We start from the raw sequence: 18,431 nt of genomic DNA on the forward strand, positions 1-18,431 counted from the left end.
AGTATTTTGCTATTCATTTCCTGAACAAAAGAGTACCAAATCGAAAAGCTTTTGACTATATCAAAAGCGAAGTAGAGGGCAGCTACTGTAGCTCATTTCTGAGCATGTTCATGATTTTAAGAGCTGATCTACAAGGATCCTTGTAAGCTCTTAGTGATAGCTTTTCATCCTCCTTGTCATCCCTTAGTGTGTACTTGACTGATAGCTTCTGATTTGAGCAAAAACCGTGAATTTTTGAGAAAACTGTGACCCGGAAACTGTGAAAACGCAACTTTCGTTTTCCAAAGCAGGCTGTACACAGGCTACCTGCTTTGCAACGAAGGTAGCCCCTTCGGGACCTGCGCTGAATGTCAAACTGACAGTGTACTACCTGCTTTGATCCAGTTTTGCCTAGTGCTGTTGGGGTTTCCTCCTGTTTCTTGCCCTGTTTTCACTATTGTTTTTTGCAGCCAGTTACTAGTCCATGTACCTATCTGAAACCAACTTTACTTGCCATTACTCCACCTCGGTTATATAAAGAAACTGCACTTGTTCTTTTGTATTTCTTACATCATTTACGGTTTCCCATAACGAAAAGTGAACTAGTCTTGCTGTGGCCTCTTAGATCTAAACCTGTGATAGGTGTCTTGCTGATCTTAAGAGTTAGTTTGTTTGCTGTTCATAGCTGATTGGTCTTTTGCTTTCGTCATATGGTTTGATTTCATATATTTCTAGTGTCGAAACAAGTGAATCTTAAGGTGTCTTTTGATTTTGGACAAGCTTGTTTGTTTTCACTCGGAATTGAACTCAAAGTTATATAACAACTTTCTTTCTGTAATACATCAACATTAAGAAAGAGAAAAGAAATACTTGCATTGTGCATTTTGCATCTGAAAAGTTTGCATGTTGATTTAGGAGAAAGTACATTAGTTTGTGCTGTATGAACTGTGTGAAAAGATATGCCTTTCTTCTCCCTCAGTAGTTAAGATTTTCATCAGTCAAAAAGATTTGAAAAAGCTTGCTTCTCATCTTAGGCTGCATTTAGGAATTTGTCACATACATCTCGTGGTGAACCTTGAAAGGCAAACTTTAAAAAGATCAACTTAAAATATACTGAATGAACCTAACAACGCTTTGAAACATAACGCAAACACATAGAGGTCTAAGCTAGAGACGTTTTCCGGCGTCGTTAAACGTAGTGACTGTCGATCTCGAAGAAGGTGGGTGATTCCTCCTGAGAGTCGGTGGCACTAATACGGACTTGTGCTCCCACGTACCGTCGAGTATATATTGGGAGACCCCTATAGGCATATATCCTTTATCCTTAGGAAGCCGTGTCGACCGCCCTACTAATCGCAATGCAGTGAACACAGCATTCACGAAGATTGACCACACGTACCGTAAAACGTATTCCGTGGTTTTGCAAAAAGTTTGGCACACCCTCTGCCTAGATCTCCAGAGCAGTTTCTTTTGGCCTTTTTCAAACTCTATAACTGAAAAAGTCCATCCGAGCATTTGTCACTTCGGGCTCATTAAAACATCGAAGGAGACTAGAGTCATCTTTAGCTTTTTCTCGACTCTTTAAAACTGAAAAAGCAAGTTGTGTCTAAAGTGTCGTTATAAAATTTATTTTAAGCGGAATAATCATCACCCTTCCCTCGTTGATCTTCGAAGTTAGTCCACCACAAGTGGAAGTTCCTGTAGAATCGCTAAGAAATCTTTTGGATAGACTAGATATGTCTGAACAACCGTCGACATCTAGGACTGTGTCGTCCGACACAGCAGCAGCAGAACCTCCTGCTGCTACTCCAACGATGTTCGCTGGTATACCATCTGTCCTGGCGAATTGTCAACAACAAGCCGGAGTCCCATCAGGGACGACAATATGGTTAGTTCCTATTTCTTCATCCGGATTATCATCTGGTACTTCTTATGTTGAAACTCGACAAATTGATCCAATGTGTCTTCAAAGGCCAATTTACCCTTTAAGTACTGGATTTCCACCATGTGGAGGGCAGTATGCTCTTTCATTGTTCCCTCCTAGAGAAAAACCATATGAGAGTTTACAACAAGGATCAGGTCAAACTGGAATTACATCCAGCGGTCGGGTACCAATGCTGTGTCAACAATCAGGAGTTGCATATTCAATGCAACCAGTACACCCTCTGTCGAATATTCCCACCACACCTGCTATGGCGAATGCGTCGCAAGTACAAGCGCTACATGTTGTAATGCAACAACCTCTTGTCTCAGCGGCTCAATCACAATCTCAGGGTAGTGCCTCCTTATCTGGAGCGACTCAGGCTCAAACAAGTACTGTGACTCCTCATCTTGGTCAACCATCCAGTATTGGTCAACAACAAATGGTCCAACAACCAGAGCTGGTTCAATCTCAACGACCGCCATTCCAGCAATCATATCAAGGACCTGAGCAACAAGTCTTTGTGAGTAATGGGCAACCATGCTATAATGGTTATGCCCATCAACTTTGTCAAAGTTGTCAGCATTATGCTGGTCTGCAAAGACCCATTGCTCAGGCGATACCATCTTATCCTGGATATGCTTCGCCTAACCTGAACCAACAGTTGCCCTTTGTAGCAACTCTAGAATTGCCAGATCTAAACCGGCTGACGAATGATCCAATTGCTTATGCCCCTTGGTGGCCAGCAATTCCGCATAAACTTCCATCGGACATTCCTAAATTCAATGGAAATCCAGGTGAAGATCCGTCGAATCATGTGATGACATTCCACCTATGGTGTTCATCAAACACCCTGAATGATGATTCGATAAGACTTCGCCTCTTCCAGAGGACATTGACAGGTCCAGCGGCTAAATGGTACATTGAATTGCCAAGAGCCTCTTTCGACAATTTCAGCTCCTTAGCCACGACTTTCTTAACCCATTTTCAATTACCGATAAGGTATGAAACAAGAACAGAACTCCTTACCAACTTCAAATAGACAACGGCCACTCACATATCTGATCATATACATGAGTGGCGACGTCGTCGTAGGATGGTGAAAACTTACGTCCCCGATCAGCTGTTAGCTGAATGGTTTATAAAGTCGTTACTTCTGGCTATAACAGAAGATGTGGCCAAGGGAGGAGTCGTAACAGAGGAGCAAGTCATTGCTCGTTCTCAATACTTAGACTTAGTATATACTCAGTCGGGCACGCTCTACGACAAAATACCTGACGCCCCTAGACCTGAATTTTCAATTCCTCCCCCTCCTGAATCGAATACTAACTCTCACGCCAGTAATGGCATGACTGGCAAACGCAAAATTTCTAGTCAAAATGCAAATGAGGAACTTCTTGCCTCAGAAGTAAATGCCATGTCGACCGACAAGGACAAACAACTGAAGCAACCAGGGGGCACGAAGAAAAAGAAAAGGAAAGGGAGACCCCCGACAGGGTGTCATATATGCGATGAGGATCATTGGACAAAAGACTGTCCACATATACCTGAGGTTAAGAAACTCTTCAAGAGTTCAAAAACCCCGGCAGTATTGACTGATCCGTTTCCTAATCCAAGACAAAATCTGGTTGCGAATCAAAATGCTTCCCGATCCCAAGTGCTTATGTTGTCCACCTCAAAGCATCAGAATAATGCTTTGACAAGGAATAAAGGTTACCGGAATCCACAACGGTCGAATAACAAGGCTGATAAACAACCTAGTAGTTCGACAACAACTTTGAACAAAGTTGTGCCACCCATCGTTCCTAAGCCAATAATAAACTCGCCATAGGGAGTAGTACACAAATCGACATTTAATCCTCGTGCAAAAGTAGCACAGAATTATAATATAATAGAGGACCTGACCCAATCGTCGTCCGCTATGTCGACACTTGAGGTAGCGCAAAATTGCACCTCCCAAGAGCAAGCTTTATTATAAGCCATAGGTGGGATTGGCCCAATGGATTCCAATCTTGTGGCCTTTGATGATAAAGGATATGACCCTAAGTTACCAGCTCAACTAGCTTTCCTTATTAAAGTGGAAGCCCTCAACAAAACTGTTCATCGAACAATTATTGATGAGGGGGCATCTACATGTCTTATGTCAATGAGTTGCTGGAAAAATTTAGGCTCACCACCCTTGTCGAAATCGTCAACGACGTTAAAAGCATTTGATGGACGATCATACACTCCATACGGGATTTTAAATAACTTTCAAGTTGAACTGGGGGGAAAAACAGTAGAAGTTGATGTGGAAGTAATCGACGGAAACCTCGATTACAACATCCTACTGGGAAGGCCTTGGATATATGCCATGGCTGCAGTTGTGTAGACCTACTTCAGGAGGATTGTATTTCCTTTTCAAGGAAAAATTACAATCGTCGACCAACAAACATTTCTCCCCAACAGTTCTCAAGTTACGGGAAGCAGCACAATGATCCATGAAAGTAATCAATCACTCCAAAATATCGGAGTAGGTCTCCTAAAAGACCCTGCCTTAATGGGTACTTTTGCCCTACCGCCGGCAGGTAATCTGGCGGAAGTGGCCACAGTGGAAACCTACAATATGAAATCTTCTATATCCAATAGATTCAGAAGGTTCCTAAATATTTTGTCAGCATGGATCGTCGCCCTAATGGAAATACTGTAAATACAGTGGGCCCCGAGGACGGTTCTTATCTCGTGTCAACCTCGTTAAAAAATGAAACAAGGAGTCATGAGGATAGTTCTTTTACTATGTCAACCTCAATAAAAAATGAAACAAATCCCCTTTTCAAAATTCAAAGGTAAACCTTCATTCCAACCACCAAGTTGAATGCAATGAAGCTTGGGGGGCACCCTCCTTTGACATGCGTTATTATGATGCTGGGGGCATGCAAGAATCGAGCAGTTTTAGCACACAGTTCATGCTCGTTAAAAAATAAACGCAAGATTCAAGCAGTTTTGTACAGAGTTCATGCTCGTTAAAAAATAAAGACAAGTTGTGAGCAATCTTTCCCTACAGTTCAAGCTCATCCAGAAAAAATGAACCGGTAAATAACCTGGAGAAATGTAACCTTTGAAAGCCAGTTTAAAAGCCCTTGGTCGTGTTTATATGCCATCACCTCCATCCGTTCATTTGGCCAATCGTTCACCTCCATATGTTTGTTTACCCATTTTGAGGAACAACTACGAAGAGTGATTTCACTTAGCCATCCTTGTGACACTGCCGTGATTGGAGAATTCCAACCTGTACCTGGAATCTGCTGCTATCCCTGTTCATCACTCGTTCCTCAAAAGACGAGTCTTCTTTGAGCTCTTTTCACTGACTCGTAAAATATGAAAAGTTTGCCGAGTTTTGGCCTTCCAGCTCATTAAAGGACAAGAAGAGCTATCCCTCCTCTAGATTTTAATCTTTTTGGACCTGAGGGATTATTGCACAAAACGATCGAGCGCTTGTCTTGTTCGGCTCGTTAAAGAAATCGAAAATTCATCCCTTCTGTGTGGTTTTATACTTTTTCGGACTTAAGGGATTAGAAGACGAAAAAGGAATTTTGGAGTTAACTTTTCGTACCTTTTCAGACTCTCTAAAAATGAAAAGGACCGAGTTTTCTTTGTCGTTAGACTCGTTAAAATGATTAAATAGCGACAAACTTGTCTTTAGACGAGAACGAGTTTCCCTATCGCTAGGCTCGTTAAAACATAGCGATGGGCTTGCCCGAAGGGCAGGTTATAGAACGAGCATATGTTATCCTCCTCAAGCTTGACAAAAATAAAGAGGTACCGGTCAGCAATGACTGGGGAAAAATTGGGAGAACCTCACAGCATTAATGGTAGCAAGTCGCTCTTGAACATGACACTTTGTCCTCCGTATCACATCGGGTTGGGTTGTTTCATTCACCGGTCTCATAACCATGGTCCTCGCCACACCATCCACATTTGGGGTAATGCTACCAATCCATCACATCAGTGTCGTTATATGTTCAAGAGATGTTGTTCTGCAAAGAGTCAACCGTGTCCCATCCACTGCCATACATTGTCCTTCATCCATTTCATGACCGCCACCCTGAATCATACATCACAATTTGTTTTCACCTCATCACAATCACTAGCTCCGTTCCGTGTCACTGATGTGGGATTCATTAAGGCCCTCCTTTAACGGATCGCTCCTTGTCGACATCAGCTCATTATCCAAGGAGTTGATCTAGGAACACCCCCTTCAGTACTTTGAAGCTTGCATGCCTCAATGGCAAGTCTCTCACTTCCGGCGACAGGTATACATCAATGACCTTCGACCAGAAGATTTTGCATGGTGGTCGACGCCAAGTCCTTTATTCCCACCATGTGAATTTTACTACCGTACCTTGAGGGTCATCATCCTTATCGATGATTCCTCTCGCGCTTGTTAACGGTTTACATCATTGACCGGTAATCAAGCGATGTCTTTCCATGTTCGACTTCAAGAAATTCTCACATGGATCGACTTGTACATCGAGTGAAGATCGGAAGAGATTGAAGACCCCGGATCTAGTTTCACCCATCCGGGCTGCGATATATATTCAGGACATAAAGACATTTGATATGTACATCATTACAGTAGATGATCATCCTTCTTAAAGGATGATAATTTCAGCAGAGAATTATCGGTCTACAATCAGACGATCGTCTGTTCTATGTACCAAAATGTATTTATAAAGCTGAGCATGGGAATGCCCGCCTCAGCTAGATCATGAAAATGTATGAAAAATAATGTATTGTATTGTATCTTATTACAGGACACTTCTCAGCAGATTGAATGAACTTCGGATCCTCTCAATAAAGCATTTCACCCGATAAACGACCTCATACTTTAGGGGGCATCTGTTATAGACAATTTTGTGCCTTACAGCAACAGGCATGAATTGTCAATAATCCAAGGGATCCAAAGTTCCCTAAACATGATGTTCCTACCCCTAGAGGAACAAGGTCAGCAAACCAACAGCTCTCAGATCAGTTCTCCACCTGAAAACACTCAAAAACAAGCAATCCTGAAATCAAAGCAGGTGCTCCACTAGGCTTCTGCGCTGAAACTTAGATCCTCCATGGTGTACCTGCGTTGCAAAGCAAGTGGAACAAAGGCCACCTGTGCTGAGCGAGATGGGACAAGTGGCACACTGAGTCATTGCTCCAAAAATGACACTTGGATCAGGGATTTCGCCTTGTGATGAGTCAGAGGCTCTGTTTCTCCAACTGGAAGCAAGGTTCTCCAAGTGGACTCAAGAACTGAAGATCAACTAAAGATTAACTGAAGAGAGAGAGGACACAAGGCAGCTACACATCAGTTGCAAGCTGACTCATCCTTTCTCAATTCATCTATATATTGAGCTCTCTCCTATGAGCTCAGGAGGCTGGAATTTTGTGCAAAGTAATGATATGCTGTTGGTTTCACTATTGAATTATTGGGTGATTGTTTGAGAGAGGTGAAGAAGAGCAATTCTTTCTGCTGGGAGGTGTTGCTGGGTTGGAGCCTTCAATGGTTGTAATACTCTCAGAACCTTTACTTCTTCATTAATAAAAGCTATTGAGGTTCTTCTATGTGCTCTTGTTTCAATAATATATTGTGATGATTGCATGTTTGGTTTACACTAATCCATGAACCAGTTATGATTGCATGCCTCTTGTAGTTTCCTTCTTTGTTATTGTGCAGGATCTCATTGTAGCTGGGCAAGCAAAAGGACAAGGAGCTAGGAGTAAGCGGCCAAAGAGAAGAGTTTGGATTCGAAATTAAGCGCAAGGCAACGGTTAGTGTATTTCTCCATTCTCTTTTGCTTTCATAAAGAAGAAAACCTTAAGTAGTTTGTTTTACAGTTGTTGCTAAGGAACTGTCACCCTTAGAGTGGGATAGGGTCATCCGAGTCGGATACTTTTCCCTACAACAGGTAGCTAGCCCTACCAGGTTGGGAGAGGGCTCTCTCCTTGTCAATCTCAAAAAAGATGGCCAATAAAACTTGAGATGACTGATGTAATGAATTATTTTAGGCTAGGTATGTGTACAAAGGTTTTTGATTGAATTTGATGATGTTTTGTTGGCTCAAATGGAAAGGCAGATGTGTGTCTCGGGAATGAGGCTCAGTTTTGCAGAGATCTCTATGGGGCAGGGTAGGAAACTGATTTGGTACTTCAAATTGAAACTAAATGGAAATATTTTAGATAGGTGAGGAGTTGAATAGGGAAAGAAAACCTGAGAGATCCTCTTCAAATAGCTGAAAACATAACTAACTAAACAAACCCTAGGTAGATCACTGCAATTTTCAATGGATTCTAACTTTATCCTTGTTTGATTTAGTTAAGATGAAGAAAAGAGAGATGATGGCATACATAAAACACCTATAAACTTACAATTTACAGAAGGAAACACAATACCAAAGCAAGATGCCACATGAATCCCATAAAGTGCTGCAAACCACTAGTCTATTCCTTAGCCAAATTGCTGAAATGAGTATACAATGAAGCTCCAAGCTTTCCCAAAAGTCCAACCATGCTAATGACTAAAAAAACATAATATATAGGCAAAAAACAACTCATCCTAGCCTCTAAGGGTTGATCTCATGAGTTTAGGAGTTGTTCCAACAAATTCTAAACTGAGAACTAAAAAGTAGGCAGTGAAACAACATGCCTCTAAAAACTAGGGAACTGATTCATTCAGTTGCAAACTACCTTTTCATGGGTGAATCTACCTCTATGAGTAAAAAATCAAAATAATTACATCAAGATCCATAAAATTACATAAAATTACATCATGAGTTTGACATTAAGAAGGATAAAAGTCAAACTATCAAGAAACTAGGCGAAAAACAGAGTATTTTGGTCAAACTGAGCAAAATTTCCCCAATTGCCGTGCTGATTTCCCTATGCATAAAGCCTTTTTGCAGCCACTTTTGGAGGCCTTCCTAGTGTCCAAATTTACTCCAAGTGGGCTTGTTGGAAATTTCTACCTATCTATTTTCTAGCACAAGTGTAATTTTTTAATTTTTCCTCCATTTCCCCCTCCAAAACTAATTTCTCCCAAGACTGCTTCCTGTGTGTCAAAAAAGGGGTAGAAAGGTCATTTTTAGGGTGTTTTTGACCTTTTTAGGGGCTCAAAACCTATCAAAATTTCTTGGCCATTGGTGAGCATGCATATTTTTTCATGAAAAATCCAAAAATGCTGAGTTTTCATCAAAATGAGCCCCCCATCAAAATCGAGCGCCAGGTGGCGTGGCGCATTGGGCAGAAAAACCTGTGTTTTGGCCCAAAAAAAATCCAAAAATGCAAAAAGTGTCCCAAATTTTTTGAAATTTGGACTGAGTGTACTCCACCAGGTGCTATGCTAGGCCAAGGAAGCCATAGCTAATATCTAAAGTTTATCTTGCACTTTTTTCCTCCTCGATCTCTTCTTCAGCTTGGCCTTCAAGTTCCTAATTCTAGCTTGGCACACCATATTCCTTGACAAATAGTGATATGCCATGTTTCTCAAAATATTTTTCTCATTGATGGACTTCTCCAGCATCCTCTCCAATTGGATATTAGTCCTCTCCAACCAAGACTCACAATCAGCATTGATTCCTTGCTCAAGTGTTGTGAAATTGACTTTCCTCCTTTTGGCAACTTGTCAGTTTTCTCGTATGTTTCTTAGCTCCATTATGGTTTGTTGATGTTAGGGTCCCACCCTAACCCCCTTATTTATGTAATGGGATCACGTCATAGTCAAGAGTCAATAAAGCCCATATTAATAATTGTAATTGGTTAATTCACAATTAATGATGGAACCACAGTTAGTTGCAAATGGGTCGTATTATTAGATAGATGGTATTAATAAAACCCGCGATATTGACCCGTGGTATTGCATGTATGAGTCATATATAAAGGATAGAGACTCCCTGCGAGGAGCATCGTGTCTTATTTTATAATCGAACTCTGCTCTATTGGAGGTTGCCCCCTCGAAGAGGCAAGTGAACATTACTCTCTGAATAATAAAATCATTGCTATTCTGTGTTCTGGGTATCTTTTCTTTGCATAATCTGTATTTGGGTATCATTTTGTAGGTTAAGAGCATAACAAGTGGTATCAAAGCACTTTTCAGGGCCGGTGGGATCTCCATTTCTTAGCAAAATTTTTTTTGGCTAGAGATGTGTTTTGGCGTCTTTAAACCACGGGATCTGGTGTTGAGCGCATAAACCTGCAGATTTTGGGAGGCATGCATGCAGGAAATACAAGAGGTGGTCACGTCTGTTGGACTCCCTTGTAACCCCTGTGGGTACCCCTTCGAGTAGTAGCGCATTAGACAGAACCACGCATGAACTCTCTTCCACGTACCCTCTGGATATATCGGAAGCCCCCTAGGCTCCCTTGAAACCTTGCCATAGATAAACAATCGGCTGTCTTGTGGCTACAGTACACTGAGAACAACACTCGGAGAGATTACTCACCCGTACTATAGGGTAGTCGGGTTGTACGGCTAAGGGTACGGTTGATCCTCCTTAGTTAGAGCCCTAAAACATTGGGCCGAGTACTACTGCCAGACCCTTATGTATATTGCGATCTGTAGCACCTGAAACTCCTCAAGACCATAGTTCCCTTTTCTATCGGGGGATCACACATCATCTCTTCTAGATCCACTTGTGCAAAGGGGTGCAGCAGCAGCAAACATCAGTCCCGCAGTCTCGAGTTCACAGATCAGACATTATGATCTATTAGATCCATCAGATCCGTAGAAGCAGTCTGTTCTGCCACCCAGAGCTATCAGATCCACCATTCAGATCTCTCAGATCCACCAGATCAGAGTCGTTGTGAAGGGTTCCTATACCGGGGTATAATTTTCGCAGGACTTTTGGCCGCATTGACATTTTGAGGATTTTGCCACTGCAGTATTGATAAGGAAGGAGTGAAACTCCATTAGGAGTTTTCAGAAAATAAATAAATAAATAAAATAAAATAAAAGAAGAAAAAAAAATAAAAATAAAAAGAAGAAGTCTGAGATCTTTCGGGGCGCTTATTGGTGATCTAACCCATCAGAATCAGGACGACGAGATGAGCACGGTGGTACCATTCACTTCTTAGTGAAAAAAATTTTAGGCGGTCCCAATTTTCAAAAAAATCAGGTTGGTGTATGGTAGAAACTAGATCTCAGGCGATGGCCAATGAAAGGATGGACAAACTTGAAGAATCAGTGCAATCCCTCCACATTCAGCTTAGCGGACTATGTAGCATGGTCGAGACAATAGTCCGAAAGGGCAAGGAGCAAGCCTACGAGGAGGCGTATAATGGCAATGAACACAATGAGGGTGAGTCTAGCCATTCTCCTCACATCTGGCACACCCATCAACAACCCAGTCAACGACCTCCCAAGTTGGATATGCATAAATTTGACGGTTCTCACCCGTCAGCATGGATAGCGCAAATGGAGCAGTATTTCAAACTGAATCACATCTTCGACGATGAGACTCAGCTTATGTTAGGGAGCATGTACTTGGACAATGAAAGGTGGCAATGGTGGGAATGGCATCAACGTTGTACTGGACCTTTTAGGAGTTGGACAAAATTCACCAAAGCTCTTCAAGACCGCTTTGACCAGGAATCAGTTTTTTTGGGTCGTCTTACTAAGCTCCAATAGACTGGTACAATGGATGAATATATTATAGATTTTGAAGCCTTAACCTTCCACACTTGGGGTCTCTCAGATGTGTTCTACACAGAATTTTTTATCAGCGGTCTTAAAGAAGCTATCAAAGCCCAAGTCCTACTGCACCACCCTCCCACATGGATGGAAGCTTGCAAGGTAGCTCGTAACGTGGAATGTGCATTAGCAGCCCAATACAGTCGCCCATATTTCTCCACTAAAGGTCGCCCCCCACATGCTCACAACACAACTCAAACACTTAAGGTCCAAAAGGTGTCACCTGCGGAAATGGCCGAAAGAAGAAAGCAAGGCCTATGTTACTACTGTGATGAAAAATACTCACCAGGTCATAAATGCAAGGAGCCCAATTTTTTTCAAATTGATGCCACTGACTACAATTCAACAGAGGAAGATCCACCACTGGAGGAACATGAGCCGATAGAAGAAGACAACCAAAAGGACAATGCCTCTGACGAACCAGTTATTTCATTGCATGCTTTGGCAGGAATTTCTTCCCTTCAAACTCTCAAAATCAGAGGTTTTATTAAACATCACCCAGTAGTAGTCTTGATTGATAGTGAAAGTACACATAATTTCATCCATCAAAAAGTCGCAGAAGCCGTGCATTGTTTTGTACGAGCAGTTTCTAACTTCCAAGTTCAAATTGCGGATGGAGGCACAATGAAATGTAAGGCCGATGTGAAAATGTCAAACTTCAAATGGGGGATTATTAGTTGAAAACCCACATGTTTGCCATACACATGGGGGGTTGCGACATTGTCCTCGGCGCTGAATGGCTCCGCACTCTTGGGCCAATCAAAATGGATTTCCAGTAGTTATATATGAGTTTTAAGCAGAACAACTACACACATACCCTCCGTGGACTCCAGGTGGGAGCCCCCTCTATCATTAGCTCGCATAGGATGGAAAAATTGCTAAAAAAGGGAAATCATGGAGTTGTAGCTCAATTTAATGCCATCCAGGCAGTGGAAACCAAGCCTCTGCCAATTCATCCTGAGATGCAACAGATTTTAAATAACCATCTGCCGGTCTTTGACAAGCCTCATGAGATTCCACCCTCGAGAGGGGAACATGATCATAGAATCACCTTAGTTCCAGGGGCCCAACCCCCAAATGTGTGCCCATACAGATATCCGTTCACCCAAAAGAATGAAATAGAAAAAATCATCAAGGAACTTTTGGAAGCAGGTGTCATTCATCCAAGCATTAGTCCTTATTCATCCCCAGTGGTCATGGTGCTCAAGAAAGATGGGAGTGGCGGATGTGTCCTGACTTCAGGGCCCTCAATAAGTTGATAGTCAAAGATAAATTTCCCATCCTGGTGGTTGATGATTTGCTGGATGAACTCAATGGGGCTCAATTCTTCACTAAGCTGGATCTTCGCTCAGGCTACCACCAAATTCGCATGAAGGAAGTCGACATTCCCAAGACTGCTTTCAAAACTCATGAAGGCCATTATGAATTCCTGGTCATGCCATTTGGTCTTTGTAATGCCCCCTCTACTTTTCAGAGCCTTATGAACCACATTCTCAAACCATAGCTCAGGAAATTTTTCCTTGTCTTCTTCGATGACATCCTCATCTATAGTTGCACTTGGGCCACACATCTTCAGCATGTAGATCTACTCTTACAACTGCTCCGCAAGCATAAATTATTTGTCAAGATGTCCAAGTGTTCGTTTGGCATGGCAGAAGTAGAGTATTTGGGCCACATTGTGGGGTGTGAAGGTGTCATGGTAGACCCCAAAAAGATCCAGGCAATGCAGGAATGGCCTCAACCTAAAACCTTGAAGAGCTTGAGAGGATTGTTGGGTCGCACAGGCTATTATCATAAATTTGTCTGCAACTATGGTTGCATAGCGAAGCCCCTCACCCAACTCCTAAAGACAAATTCATTCTTCTGGAATGAGGAAGCACAACATGCCTTTACAGCTCTAAAAAATGCCATGTGTTCCACTCCAGTCTTAGCACTACCTGACTTCACCAAATCTTTTGTCATTCAATGTGATTCTTCAGGTATAGGTATTAGGGCGGTCTTAATGCAGGAAGGGCGACTATTGGCCTTCACAAGCCAACAACTCAGTGGGAGGAATATGGGCCAATCTACCTACGAGAAGGAAATGATGGCCATCTTACATGCCATCGAGACCTGGCGACCTTACTTATTGGGGTGACGTTTCCAAATCCGCACAGATCATCACAGTCTTAAATATTTTTTGGAGCAACGCCTATCCTCCCCACAACAAAATAAATGGCTCGCCCTTTACAAGAAAGGGAAAGACAATAGTGTAGCAGATGCATTATCTCGCCAATTTGAGGAGGAAAGTACTCTGCTAGGAATTTCCCTCCCCATTCCAGAATGGATTGAAGAGGCTCACAGGGAATGGTTTTCACACCCTGGGCTCTACCAACTCATTTCTCAACTGTAGGTAGATCCAAATTCCACCAAGGGCTACTCGTGGAAGGATGATATTCTTTGCTACAAGGACAGAGTCGTAATATCACCAACATCCACCCTCAAAAGTCGCATTTTGGCAGAATTTCACTCATCTCCCATTGTAGGACATTCGGGCTTTCAGAAGACGTATGCTCGCACCTGAAGATCATTTTTTTGGACATGCATGAAAAAGGACATCCTTACTTTCGTAGTAGAATGCGATGTCTGTCAACGCCACAAAGGGGAAACCGTCAACACACCAGGCACATTACAACCATTGCCCATTCCGACATCAATTTGGACGGAAGTTTCTATGGATTTCATTACAGGTCTTCCAAAGTCAGGGAAAAAGTCAGTCATCATGGTGGTTGTGGACCGACTATCGAAGTATGCTCATTTTTGCGCCCTATCGCTCCCATTTACACCAACTTTGGTTGCTCAATCTTTCATGGATCAGATATTCAAATTGCATGGCATGCCCATTTCTATTGTGTCTGACCGCAACCCGATCTTCACCAGTAATTTTTGGCAGGAACTCTTCAGAATACAAGGCACTCAACTAAAACTCAGTACTTCCTATCATCCGCAGACAGATGGTCAAACCGAAGCCGTCAACAAATGTCTAGAAACCTACCTTAGGTGTTTCACTTCAGAAAAGCAACACCTTTGGGTACATTGGTTACCTCTGGCTGAATGGTGGTATAACACCAACTATCATGCCATCACCAAAATGAATCCCTATGAAGCAGTATATGGTCAACTCCTGCCTTCACCTACTTCGTATCTCAAGGGATGCTCAAAAGTACAAGCAATGGATCAACTCCTACAACACCGCGCAACCATGCTTGCCCATCTTCGAGAGAATCTTCATCAAGCTCAAAACCGCATGAAGCAATAGGTAGACCAGCATCGCTCAGAGCACCAATTTCAAGAAGGGGATCAGGTCTTTTTACGGCTACAACCATATAAGCAAACATCGCTCAAAGACAAGGGGTGTTAGAAACTCTCTCCCAAATTCTACGGACCATATCAAGTACTTCAGCGCATTGGAGAAGTGGCCTACAAGTTGGCCTTGCCACCTACTGCAAAAATCCATCCAGTTTTCCATGTCTCATGCCTCAAGAAAGTGATTGGGAACAATTGCAGAATTCAGACCAGTCTACCTGAATTGGACGAAGAAGGGTCCATCTGGCTTCAACCCGAACAGGTCTTAGACACACGAGACAAGCAACTGCACGGCCGCATGATTAAGGAAGTCCTCGTCAAATGGAAAGACACCTCTCCGGAAGATGCAACTTGGGAATCAGCCACTATTCTTCAGTAGTTTCCGCAGCTTCAGCCTTGAGGACAAGGCTAGTCTTAAGGGGGAGGGCATGTTAGGGTCCCACCCTAACCCCCTTATTTATGTAATGGGATCACGTCATAGTCAAGAGTCAATAAAGCCCATATTAATAATCGTAAGTGGTTAATCTGCAATTAATGACAGAACCACAGTTAGTTGCAAATGGGCCGTAGTATTAGATAGCTGGTATTAATAAAACCCACGGTATTGGCCCGTGGTATTGCATGTATGAATCATATATAAAGGATAGAGACTCCCTGCGAGGAGCATCGTGTCTTATTTTGTAATCGAGCTCTGATCTATTGGAGGTTGCCCCCTCGAAGAGGCAAGTGAACATTACTCTCTGAATAATAAAATCATTGCTATTCTGTGTTCTAGGTATCTTTTCTTCACATATTCTGTATTTGGGTATGATTTTGCAGGTTAAGAGCATAACAGTTGATCCTCTAGTTGTTTGTTTCTTTGGTCCAGGTATTTTACAATCTACTTGGCTCTTTTTAGGTTGAGAGACAAATGCTGAATGTTAGCTTGTTATTCCTGGATGTTTTCTCTAAGCTTTGAGCTTTGTGAGCCCAAATCGGTGTCATCATCCTGAATAAGAATAAAATCTGTCTCCTGCTCTCCTGAAGGCCCCTCATCCTGTAATGGCCTCTTGCCCTTGTCCTGAACCTATTGTGTTGATGAAGGGAGTGAGATCCATTCCACCCCATATGGAGATAATACTCGCTTTGCTGCTACAAACAACCCTCTAGTGCCCCTTTGATAGGTGACAAATACTGGCACACTAGCGGTCTGTATCTCATGACTCTCCTACTGATGTGAAGGTCCACCTGTCTCATGAAAAGCTGTTGGAGGTACCTGAGGAGCCGTGAAGAACTCATGAGAAATGAAATCCTCCCATGTAATGTCCTACAAACCAAGCTAATGCATGACCACAATTTTGATGAGTGCAAAATGATATATACTGTTATACTGCTGCTGAGGAGTTTTCTTTTGCACTAGGGTGGTCATCTTCTCAATATTCCGGCATATGAAGTAAGGGAGATTCATCATTCTCACCCTGGTAAAGTGCATCAACAATCTGATATGATAGGCATATAGGCAAGAAAGCCAGCCCTCACAGCTGAAATGCTTAATTATGAGTTTCTTCAAGGGAGCATATGAGTCTTTTAGGTACCGAAAGGGAAAAACTCTGCTGTGCTGTCTCAAATAACCGGGCTTGATGTATGGTTCATAATGTTCCCTGTCAATTTGGTGCCTTTTGTTCCACTGCTCTCCAACATTAGGAATGCTAATTTCTAGAGAAATAGACTCCAGTGTGAAGGTGAATGTCACACCAACTAGAGTGGCTTGGCCATTATGTAGATGAAGCACAAACAATCTGGCCAACTCATGATGGTACTGGACTCTAGCAGCCATCTCACAGAACTGATAACAGGATTGGTGTTGGAAGCATGTGCTAGCAAGAGGGCAGGCCTGCAACTTGGCAAGTGAAGTAGGCTCCTCTTGTATATTTTTGCCACCCTTGTGAGGTCTCCTTGATGCTTGCATTTCAGTAGGAGAGTCACTGTGTGTCTCTTCATCTCGGTCATAGGAAGGATCAGGCTCCATGTTTGCCAAATGTTTGTGTTGTCTTAGATGAGTATGAAGAGATTTTAGGTGTCTTTGATCTTTTGCTGCCAAGTGTATGAAAATGTATGAGGGACTATGAAGAGAGAGGGTAAGAAGGATTTTGGGAATGTTGCTGACTGGAATTTGGGGAATTGAAGGGTTTTAGGGATAGTTTTTAGGCTTTTGGGATAGCAATTAGGGTTTGGGAATTTTGTAGCTAGGGTTTGGGATAATGGGAATTGGGAATAGGGGTGAATGAATTTAGGGGTATGGGGGAATAGTAAAATGAGTTAATGAAATTGGAAAAGAAGTGAGGGAATAAAAGGTGAGGGAGTGATGGCAACAAAAAAAAATTTACAAACCCTAAGCAATCATGTTTTGAGCAAAATTGCAAGGAAGTAGGGTTTGAATTTTTTTTTTACTAAATCATCATAAACATCTTAAGACACACTTTCATTGACATTTGAAGAGTTGTTGACTTACTTTGGACCGGAGGAAACCAAGAAAATTGAGAATTTGGATGAATTTGTGGTGAAAAATGGCTTGCAGCTCTATGCGCTGCGCCACAAACCCAACGCGCCGCACCTCCTGTATGCGCCGCGCCACAAACCCAATGCGCCGCACCTCCTGTATGCACCACGCCACAAACCCAACAAGTCGTGCCTCCTGTATACACTACACCAATATAGTTTTTATACCGTGGAAGGTGGCCCAATGTGTCGCGCCGGCTCTATGCGACATGTTGCTCAGCCAATGCACCGCGCCCCCGAAACTGAAACTCTTTGCTGCGATTTTGCTACCACGATCTTACTCTAAAACTCTCTTGCTCTTTTGGATGCAAATGATTCTTTTAAACACAAGAAATAACTAATACACCAAAGACTTTAATTTTTCACTTCATAAAACCCACTTTTGTAATGTTTACATTATAACTTACTTTTTCAACTCTGTTTTTTGGGCAGTTTACTTTATTTGTGCCTTTGATGAACTGAATGACTTGATTTTTTGTTTTCCTTGTAGGGGATGGAGCAGTTGAAGCTTGGAAAGGTGACCAGGGTTTCCACTGAAGTTTTTTACATATGAGAGAACTGAAATTACATCAAATATAAAAACCTAAAATACTTTGTTTTTCCTCAAAACAAGGTTTTGAGGAAAAATACATTTCTGAGCAAGTGATTATGAAATTTATTGGTACTGGAACTTTATTCAACCTCCTCATGCACCTGCTAATCGTTATTGTACACTTTGAAGAGCTTTTGGATGAAACCCTGGACCTAATGAAACTAAAACCCTAGAAATGACTCTTGCAAATTTAAAGACAAAAAGTGACCGCAGATGATTTTGGTGAATGGAATGGGCCAGTGGGTAAAGTACATGAGGGAAAATGTGCAACAAGCCACTACCGTCAGATGATCCATGCTCCTAATGGAATGCAGCTGACTGAGCAAGACACCTAATATGCAATG

Source organism: Pinus tabuliformis, chromosome 4_2, assembly GCF_031772625.1.
Source record: "Pinus tabuliformis cultivar Carrire ecotype Pingquan chromosome 4_2, CPIR1, whole genome shotgun sequence".
Classification (NCBI taxonomy): Eukaryota; Viridiplantae; Streptophyta; class Pinopsida; order Pinales; family Pinaceae; genus Pinus; species Pinus tabuliformis.